The sequence below is a fragment of the Dermacentor andersoni genome, chromosome 1 (genome assembly GCF_023375885.2).
Source record: "Dermacentor andersoni chromosome 1, qqDerAnde1_hic_scaffold, whole genome shotgun sequence".
NCBI lineage: Eukaryota > Metazoa > Arthropoda > Arachnida > Ixodida > Ixodidae > Dermacentor > Dermacentor andersoni.
The window spans coordinates 173,228,128-173,239,437 of NC_092814.1; positions in this window are offsets into that span (position 1 = coordinate 173,228,128).

An 11,310-nucleotide genomic window follows, 5' to 3' on the forward strand; every position below is an offset into this window, starting at 1 on the left:
CCGCGGAGTGGAGAGCCGTCAGGGCTTGTAAAAATCTGGGCAGCGTACCCGACGTCCGCTGCGTGTAGTGACAGAAGCAGGCTGCGATGTCGGCGGTCGTGGATGGACGTCTGTGGATGCACTGGTATTCCCTGGTTCGGCGGAATCGGTGTAGGCCGGCTTCAGCCGGTCGATAGAGTTCCCTTTAATGCGCAGGGTGAAGGTTTTGTCGTCGCGACGGAGAACTGGGTAGGGTCCGCTGTAAGGTGGCTGTAAAGGCCGCCGGACGGTGTCGTCGCGGAGAAAAGTGTGCGAGCACGTTGCCAGATCCTTGAAGACGAAGGGGGCGGTCTTACAGTGGTGAGCTGCAGGTGACGGGCGGAGGGCAGCGATGGTGCGTCGGAGCCAGGCGATGAAATCGGTGGGATCTGACGTCGCGGTGGTGGATGGCGGTGCAGCAAGAAATTCGCCTGGGAGACGGAGGGGTTACCCGTAGACGAGCTCTGCGGGTGTAGCCTGAATGTCGGGATTGAAGGTGGCGCGAAGACCTAGGGTGACGGCTGGGATGGCTTCAGGCCAGGTTGAGTCCGGGTGGCACATGATGGCTGCTTTGAACTGTCGGTGGAAACGCTCGATCATCCCGTTGGCGCATGGGTGGTAGCTGGTGGTCCGCGAGCGTCCGAACCCGATGGTCAACCCGAGCAGCCGGAAAAGGTGCGATTCGAACTGTCGTCCTTGGTCGGTGGTGACGCGGTGAGGGGGCCCGAAGCGGGCAATCCAGCCGGCGAAGAAGGCCGAGGCGACGTATTCTGCACTGATTCCCTCGAGGGGCCATGCCTCAGGGCATCGGCTGTACCGATCGATGGCGGTGAGGCAGTAGCTATAGCGTCCAGCTGGAGGCAAGAGCCCTATGATATCAAGATGGACATGTTGAAACCGACCAAAGGTCTGGGGGAATGCGCTGAGTGGTGAAGTGACATGCCTGGTGACTTTAGCGCGCTGGCATTGAATGCAGGAGCGCGCCCAGGTGCGGCAATCCCGCTGCATGGAGGGCCAGACATAGCGGTCGGCCACGAGGCGTGCAGAGGCGCGTATGCCGGGACGGCTGAGGTTATGTAGCTGGTTAAAGAGGCCACGGCGATGGGAAAGGGGCACGTAAGGCCTGCTTCGTGCTGTTGATATGTCGCAGTAGATAGTCCTTGTCGATTCAGGTAAGTGGGCTTGCTGCAGCTGTAGCGAGGACCCGCCCTTAAGAAGCTCCTGCAGTTCGGCGTCCGTAGTCTGAGCCTTGGCGAGGACATCAGCTGTTACCTGCGAAGGGCTAATAGCTGCCACACGTGAAAGCGCGTCGGCGACCACGTTGTCCTTCCCGCTAACATGTTGGATGTCGGTGGTAAATTGGGCAATGAACGAGAGCTGGTTCTGCTGGACCGGCGGGAGTTTGTCGCGGCGTTGAGAAAAGGCGTAGGTCAGAGGTTTATGGTCGATGTAGATAGTGCAGTGCTGTGCTTCGAGAATGTGGCGAAAGTGCTGAGCTGCTTCGTATATCGCCAGAAGTTCTCTGTAGTAAGCTGGCGAACTCGACGGGGCGGGGGTCGTGGTTTCGTCGGTGGGACTGGCCGCAGAAGGGGTCGTTTTGCGAGCTGAGAGTTTCTTGGAGAAGAACGCCAAGGGATGCCAGGTGTCGTCTACGCGCTGCATCAGGGCGGCGCCTACGGCGATGTTGGAGGCGTCCGTGAAGAGCCCCAAGGTAGCGTCTGGCACAGGATGGGAGAGAAGGGTGGCGGTGCAAAGAGCAGCTTTGCATTTTTCGAAAAGTTGCGTTAAAGCCGGTGTCCACGTGACGGGTTGGTTTCCTCGTAGACCAGCCAAGGCATCATGGAGGGGAGCCTGGTACTCGGCTGCGTGTGGCAAGAAACACTTGTAAATGTTCAACATGCCGAGGAAACGGCGAAGGTCTTTAGCGGTGGTTGGTTGAGTGTAATTTTGCATGTCTGAGATGCGTTCAGGTAAGGGTCGAGTTCCCTCTGATGAAACTTCATGGCCGAGGAATTTGACGACTGAAGCGCCGAGCGTGCTCTTTGGGACATTGACGAGTAGGCCGTGGTCATCGAGGCGTTGGAAAAGCAGACGAAGGTGCCTGTGGTGTTCGTCGGCGTTGCGGGAAAAGACCAATATGTCGTCAAGATAGACGAAGCAGAAGTCGAGGCCGCGGACGGCTTCGTCGATGAGGCGTTGAAAGGTTTGTCCGGCGTTCCTCAGGCCAAAGCTCATGAAGGGAAACTCGAACAAGCCGAAAGGAGTAATGATTGCAGTTTTCGGGACGTCGTCTGGATTGACGGGTATCTGTGTGTAGGCCTTGACCAAGTCTAGCACGGAGAAAACGTGGCAGCCAGAAATGCAATGGGCGAAGTCCTGTATATGGTGAACGGGGTACCTGTCCGGAATGGTGCGGGCGTTGAGGGCACGTTAGTCCTCACAGGGCCGCCAGCCTTCGGTCTTCTTCGGGACGAGGTGAAGTGGCGAGGCCCATGGGCCGTCGGAGGGGCGGGCGATTCGCTCCCGGAGCATGGCTTCGAACTCTGCTTTGGCTATGCGCATGCGGTCCGGGGCAAGGCGACGGGCGCGACAGAAAACCGGGTGGTCCGGATGTAGTGCACAGTGCTATGTGGCACATCACGTGGCAACCCGCTGGGGCGCGTCAAACCGGGAAATTCGGCGAGGATGGCGTGGTACGGTGAGTTATGTTCGACACTGAGTACCTTGATGCTTGGCTGGTGGGTAGTCGTTCGCTGTCCTGGCGCGGAATGTCCCGTCGTCGCGTCGATGAGACGGTCGTGGCGGCAGTCCGGAAGGAGGTTGTAATGCGCCAAAAAGTCTGAGCCGATGATTGGCTCGGTGACGTCGGCGATGACAAAATTCCAATGAAGGTCACGGCGTAGATTTTTAAGCTGGACGTGCAGGCGGAGCGAGCCGTAAGTTTTGATTGTGGACCGGTTTGCCGCGCTGAGCTCCAAAGACGTAGAAGGACGGGGACCTTGCAGATGGGCTCGCGGGTAGCAGCAAATGTCGGAACCGCTGTCGACAAGGAACCGCTGCTTCGTAATTTGGTCGGTGACGAAGATGCGACGGCCTCCAGGTTGGCAGCTCGCAGCCATGGCTACGAGCTGCCGTTGGCGTTTCCCCAATTTCTAGCGGAGCAGGGTGGTCGACATTGTCGTGCTCTGTCCCCGAAGCGTCGATGGTAGTAGCATCGGCCGTCGTCACCAGGCTGCTGTGACGGGGTAGTGTCCTGGCCACGGCTTTGCGAGTGGCGCGTCGGCAAGTGTTGATCCAGTCGTCGTTGAATGGAGCTGAGCTGTCGGTTGATATCGTCTATACGGAGCGCAAGCTCCATGGTGTTCAGCGGTGCGGCGACAGCCTGAACGGTAGGTGACAACGGCGGCACGGAGACCTCGATGACACGATCAGCGATCCCGGCAAGTTGGTCGAGAGGTAGCGTAACATGAGCCTGCAGAATTCCCTGGACGTGCGGTGGAAGTCGTGCGTTGGAAGTCGGTGGAAGGCGTAGAGGTAGAACACCTGCCTCGCGTGCAAGAGGTCGGTGGTTCGAATCCCGGTGCCGGCAATTTTCCACCGGATTAAAAAAAAAATTCGCGTGTTGATAAAATTGCAGAAACAGGCCTGGAGTGTGGCCTGATCCCGGTGACTAGAACCGGTAACGCACTCCCTCACCAGAGCAGGATTGGCCACCCTGGTGCAGTACTTGGCCACAACCTCCTATATGAACACAACAATCAAACCCCGGCCCTCAGTCCCCAGCAGCTGCGAAGCAAATGACCACGGCGGCGGTCAGACTTGCGACGCTGCAGAGGGTGCTAAGAATCACTGGCTCCGGACAGGCCGCCATTGGAATATGAACCTGGCAACGTTTAACGCTAAAACGTTATCTAGTGAGGCGAGTCCAGCAGTGCTATTGGAGGAATTAGAGGGCAGCAAATGGGATATAATAACGCTCAGTGAAGTTAGGAGGCCAAAAGAAGCATATACAGTGCTAAAAAGCGGGCACGTCCTGTGCTACCGAGGCTTAGCGGAAAGAAGAGAACTAGGAGTCGGATTCCTGATTAATAAGAATATAGCTGGTAACATACAAGAATTCTATAGCATTAACGAGAGGGTGGCAGGCCTTGTTGTTAAACTTAATAAGAGGTACAAAATGAAGATTGTACAGGTCTACGCCCCTACATCCAGTCATGATGACCAGGAAGTCGAAAGTTTCTATGAAGACGTGGAATCGGCGATGGGTAGAGTGAAAACTAAATACACTATACTAATGGGCGACTTTAATGCCAAGGTAGGCAAGAAGCAGGCTGGAGACAAGGCAGTGGGGGAATATGGCATAGGCACTAGGAATAGCAGGGGGGAGTTATTAGTAGAGTTTGCGGAACAGAATAATATGAGGATAATGAATACTTTCTTCCGCAAGCGGGATAGCCGAAAGTGGACGTGGAGGAGCCCGAACGGCGAGACTAGAAATGAAATAGACCTCATACTCTGCGCTAACCCTGGCATCATACAAGATGTGGACGTGCTCGGCAAGGTGCGCTGCAGTGACCACAGGATGGTAAGAACTCGAATTAGCCTAGACCTGAGGAGGGAACGGAAGAAACTGGTACATAAGAAGCCAATCAATGAGTTAGCGGTAAGAGGGAAAATAGAGGAATTCCAGATCAAGCTACAGAACAGGTATTCGGCTTTAACTCAGGAAGAGGACCTTAGTGTTGAAGCAATGGAAACCAATGGAAAGCAACAGGAAACCAGTAAGCTGTCGCAGGAGACGAAAGATCTGATCAAGAAACGCCAATGTATGAAAGCCTCTAACCCTACAGCTAGAATAGAACTGGCAGAACTTTCGAAGTTAATCAACAAGCGTAAGACAGCTGACATAAGGAAGTATAATATGGATAGAATTGAACATGCTCTCAGGAACGGCGGAAGCCTAAAAACAGTGAAGAAGAAACTAGGAATTGGCAAGAATCAGATGTATGCGTTAAGAGACAAAGCCGGCAATATCATTACTAATATGGATGAGATAGTTCAAGTGGCTGAGGAGTTCTATAGAGATTTATACAGTACCAGTGGCACCCACGACGATAATGGAAGAGAAAATAATCTAGAGGAATTCGAAGTCCCAAAAGTAACGCCGGAAGAAGTAAAGAAAGCCTTGGGAGATATGCAAAGGGGGAAGGCAGCTGGGGAGGATCAGGTAACAGCAGATTTGTTGAAGGATGGTGGGCAGATTGTTCTAGAGAAACTGGCCACCCTGTATACGCAATGCCTCATGACGTCGAGCGTACCGGAATCTTGGAAGAACGCTAACATAATCCTAATCCATAAGAAAGGGGACGCCAAAGACTTGAAAAATTATAGACCGATCAGCTTACTGTCCGTTGCCTACAAAATATTTACTAAGGTAATCGCAAATAGAATCAGGAACACCTTAGACTTCTGTCAAGCAAAGGAGCAGGCAGGATTCCGTAAAGGCTACTCAACAATAGATCATATTCACACTATCAATCAGGTGATAGAGAAATGTGCGGAATATAACCAACCCTTATATATAGCTTTCATTGATTACGAGAAAGCGTTTGATTCTGTCGAAACCTCAGCAGTCATGGAGGCATTACGGAATCAGGGTGTAGACGAGCCGTATGTAAAAATACTGAAAGATATCTATAGCGGCTCCACAGCCACCGTAGTCCTCCATAAAGAAAGCAACAAAATCCCAATAAAGAAAGGCGTCAGGCAGGGAGATACGATCTCTCCAATGCTATTCACAGCGTGTTTACAGGAGGTATTCAGAGACCTGGATTGGGAAGTATTGGGGATAAAAGTTAATGGAGAATACCTTAGTAACTTGCGATTCGCTGATGATATTGCCTTGCTTAGTAACTCAGGGGACCAATTGCAATGCATGCTCACTGACCTGGAGAGGCAAAGCAGAAGAGTGGGTCTAAAAATTAATCTGCAGAAAACTAAAGTAATGTTTAACAGTCTCGGAAGAGAACAGCAATTTACAATAGGCAGCGAGGCACTGGAAATCGTAAGGGAATACATCTACTTAGGGCAGGTAGTGACGGCGGATCCGGATCATGAGACGGAAATAATCAGAAGAATAAGAATGGGCTGGGGTGCGTTTGGCAGGCATTCTCAGATCATGAACAGCAGGTTGCCATTATCCCTCAAGAGAAAAGTGTATAATAGCTGTGTCTTACCAGTACTCACCTACGGGGCAGAAACCTGGAGGCTTACGAAAAGGGTTCTACTGAAATTGAGGACGACGCAACGAGCTATGGAAAGAAGAATGATAGGTGTAACGTTAAGGGATAAGAAAAGAGCAGATTGGGTGAGGGAACAAACGCGAGTTAATGACATCTTAGTTGAAATCAAGAAAAAGAAATGGGCATGGGCAGGACATGTAATGAGGAGGGAAGATAACCGATGGTCATTAAGGGTTACGGACTGGATCCCAAGGGAAGGGAAGCGTAGCAGGGGGCGGCAGAAAGTTAGGTGGGCGGATGAGATTAAGAAGTTTGCTGGGACGGCATGGCCGCAATTAGTACATGACCGGAGTTGTTGGAGAAGTATGGGAGAGGCCTTTGCCCTGCAGTGGGCGTAACCAGGCTGATGATGATGATGATGATGATGATTATGATGATGATGATGACATACTCCGAATGGCATGATCTTGAATTGTACAGGCCATATCTGGTATTAGAAACGCAGTTTTTTCACGGTCCATAGCTAGGGTCGGCTGAAATCTGCCAATAGCCGGACCGAAGGTCGTTGGACGAAAAATATTGGGCTCCATCAAGGCAGTCGAGGGCGCCATTGATGCGAGGCAAAGGGTAGACGTCTTTATGGGTTACTTTGTTCAGACTCTGATAAGCAACACAGGAACGCCAGCTGCCGTTTTTCTTTTTCACGAGAATGACAGCGGAGGCCCACGGGCTAAATGAAGGTTCGATGACGTCTTTTGTAATGATTTTGTCGACCTCGATCTGGATGACTTGACGTTCATGATGGGATACGGGATATGGATACTGGCGTATAGGGTTGACGTCACCAGTGTTGATTCGATGAGCCACGACAGACGTTTGGCCTAGAGGGCGACCGTCAAAATCAAAGATGTCACGATAGGACGCCAGAATGCGGTAGAGATTTTGAGTTTGAGCCTGGGTCAGATCGGGAGCGATCATGTTGTTAATGTTGTGGAGAGACGAAGGAGTGAAGTTGGCGGAGCAAGAAGGCGGCGAAACATCTGCATCCAAAGCGGCGATCTTACAGGAATCAAGCGCGAAAATGCTGGCCAGCGACATGCCTTGCGGGATAACCTTAGTCAACAGGCTGCCGCTGAGAAGGGGAGCGATCACTGTATTGTGTTGTGCCATTACCACCAGCCCGGATTCCAAATCTACAAGATGCAGAATTTATCCTGCGAGCGCCCTTTGGACAAACGCGCGGCTGCGCCGAAAGGCACAGCGCCCTAATTCTCCCTTGACAAGTCAAGATGCTGAGCCGTCAGGCAGCGGTGTCCTGCGGAGAAGTATCGGCTAGCAACATGTCCAAACGTGCCACCAAGTGCCAGACAGCCCGGCGCCGCACCTCCTTTTCCTGGAGGTCACCGCGCGCGCAAACTTTGAACCGGGTGGCCAGCGCGGTCGCTGGTTGGACCTCTCGGACGACCTTCGAGTGCTGGCTTTGTATTGGGCCGTTTGAGTGACAATGGTTTCTCGGGGCTTATAAGCCGCGACGCGCCGCCTGGAAAACCGGATCCGCCGACCCACCGGGAGCCAGTGCCGCTCTCGACTGGAGTGAAATGTGTCACGCGTTTTCGCCGGACGTCGCCGTGCGGGAACAGTCGCGTTTGCTGTGAGCTCTCGGCCCCAGTGCCAATCCGATCTTGTCCTGTATAATGACCTGTATATAGTGTATAAAGTTCCTTTTGTTATTCTCACCGACGCCTGACTCGGAGTCTTCGCTACCAACGCTCTGTCACGAAACGGGTGACGAGCGCTACGGGACCACCTCAAAGTCGTAATAGTGGTGGCACCGGTGCAAAGTCGTAACAATTGTCAGCAATGGAAACAATGGTGTGAGCAAGGGCGAATTCGCGGGCAAACAGAACGTCGGTAATAGGAGACAAGACGTAGTCGCCGTCGGGAATATCATGTGAAGACGTCAAATTAAGTGACATAAGTAGAAGCTTGAGGCGGCGAGCGAACGTGATGGCGAGAGCATAAGCGCGGTAGTATGTCGATTGGAATATCGGGTTGATCGGCAGCCTCAAGCTGAAGGGCACCGGTCGCACAGTCAATTAGGGCGGCATGACTGACCGAAAAATCTAAGCCGAGGATCAGGTCATGGGGTCACTTCTCAAAGACGGTAAGTTGGACTGAAGTGGGATGACCAGCAATGCAGACGCGGGTGGTGCACACCCCAAGAACGGCAGGAGTCCCCCCATCAGCGACGCGGAGGATGCGGCAGGTGTGAGCCCTTTGTGAAGGCGACGACGAAGACCTGCACTCATCACAGAGATGTGCGCCCCAGTGTAGATGAGCGCAGAAATAGTGAAGCCATCAACATCAACGTCTAACAAGCGTCAGAAAGGATTTGTGGTAGGAGTCGTCAATGCAGCGTCACCTCCGGACGCTGCACTGCTTAGTTTTCCTGACAGGCACGTGCTGGTCTAAAGGGGTACGACGGTCGGTGAGTCTGAGGTGAGCGAGACGACGGGCGACAGCTTGGAGGCGAGCGTTACTGGTGACCACGCGGCGACGGGGAGCGACTATTTATCCTTGTGGAGCATCGGCGTCGGGGAAGTACGACTGGGTTGAACGTGGGAAGCGGTTGCTCTTCGAACGGCGGTAGGGGGTAGACGGCGTTCGAGGCGGCGAGGACCAGCGGGTGGCGCAGTAATGTGCGACGTGGCCGATACGGTGACAAGTAAAGCATATTGGTGGATCGTTAGGGGTTCTATGAGGGTGGACGCCATGAGGGTGGACTATGAGGGTGGACGCCATGAAGTTTGTGTTGGCCTGGCCACGGTGCACACATAGTGAATGCCCATGTTGGCGAGCTCCTGCCGGACAGTGGCTTGGGCCAGAGTCCTTCAAAAGCATTGAAGGACTCTGCTTGTGCTAATGGAGTCGTAATCGAGCTCGAGTCACCGACATAAACTGGCGCAAGAGTCATGGCCTCAAGTTCGCGGCGTACAATCCGTGTCACCTGATCTGGTGGAACTGACAGCTGTGTTGCCGTGTGGTCTTCGCCAGAGGACGTTGCCGCCGTGCTGGGAAGACGAGCAAACGCGTGGCCAATGCGCCGGCTTTTAGCCTGCTCAAAGCGCCGGCACTCCTTTGTAATAGCGTCGATTGCAGAGAAATTTTTTCACATTAAAAGGTTGCAGGCGTCGTCAGCGATCCCCTTCAAGACATGCCCAACCTTGTCGTCCTCCGGCATCTCGGCTTCGCCCTTTCGACATAGCGATAACACATCTTCAACGTACTAGAACCAAGATTCTGTAGACGTCTGCGCACTTTACGCGAGCATCTTTTTCGCGGCTATCTTCTGGCCAACAGGCTTCCCAAACAAGCCTCGTAGTTTTTCTTTGCAGGTGTCTCAGCTCCCGATCTCAGCTTCGTGGTTAGCGAACCATACTTTTGCAGTGCCTTTGAGGCAGAAAATAACATTTGCTAACATTAGGGTAGGGTCCCATCGGTTGCTAGCACTCACGCATTCATACTCCGCCAGCCAGTCTTCAACGTCCGCTGCAACGGAATCGCAGAACGTGCCAGGATCCCGGAGTTGCACCAGCACGACCGTTGAAGTGGCGGGTGCTGATGTAGGCGCCGCGTCTTCCGCCATTTGCAGACGATATCCAACACGACGGCCCCTGCGGAGTGCCGTTGCGAGGCGTGACGTACACCGCACTTCCACCAGAGTGAGACGGAGACGAGATGTCGGCGAAATATATATTTACAAAATATTTACAAAGAAACCTAGGACAACATTTGGTTTGGTGCCTACTGTTGCAACTTTGTGGTGGTCCCGTAGCGCTCGTCACCCGTTTCGTGACAGAGCGTTGCCAGCTCTTTAGTCGGTAGCGAAGACTCCGAGTCAGGCGTCGGTGAGAATAAAAAAAGGAACTTTATACACTATATACAGGTCATTATACAGGACAAGATCGGATTGGCACGGGGGCCGAGAGCTAACAGCAAACGCGACTGTTCCCGCACGGCGACGTCCGGCGAGACTCCAACGCGTAACACATTTCACTCCACTCGAGAGCGGCACTTGGCTCCCGGTGGTTCGGTAGATCCGGTTCTCGGGGCTTGTAAAGCCCCGAGAAACGATTGTCACTCAAACGGCCCAATACAAAGCCAGCACTCGACGGTCGTCCGAGAGGTCCAACCAGCGACCGCGCTGGCCACCCGCTTCGAGTTTGCCGCGCGCGGTGACCTCCAGGGGAAAGGAAATACGGCACCGGGCTGTCTAGCACTTTGTTGCACGTTTGGACATGTCGCTCGCCGATGCTCCTCCACAGGACGCCGCTGCCCGGCGGCGCAGCATCTTGACTTGTCAAGGGAGCGTTAGGGCGCTGTGCCTTTCAGCGCAGCCCCGGGTTTGTCCAAAGGGCGTTCGCAGCATAAATTCTGCCTCTTGTAGATTCGGAATCCGGGCTGGTTGTACGGGCACAACACTACGAATATGGCTCAAACCACTACGGGGCATCGGCGATGAATCGTGCGGCAGTGGGTAAGAAGGGAAGAATACTTAAATAGAATTTTGTAATTTAAAAGTGATATTAAATGAATACTAGTCGTTATTATCAGTTTTCAGGCTGTATTATTTTAATATTTGAAGTTAATATTTTTGTGTTCATATAGAAGAAAGTAAAGCAATGAAATCGACATGGCAGTCTCTTTGTTTCACTTACAAAATTGAATATAGCATCAAATACGTTCCTATTGCAGTGACCTAGTGCCGACGCCTCAAGAGACAGTATCACAGGGAGCGTAATGACCAACCCAAATTGGCGAAGGGGACCTTCTAGAAGTCGTTTTCTGTGCACGTCGATCCGACGACACTCTATTAAGAAATGTTCCATAGTTTCAGGTACGTTTCAATAAAAACATTGAGGAGAAGGTGCAAAGCCGGACCTGTGGGAATAAAAATTAAGCTTTGGTATTCCGCAACGCATTATCGCGAATGAAACTTCAAATTTACTTGTTGAACACCGCCTGCTGGGCCAAGGGAATCTAAGGTGCT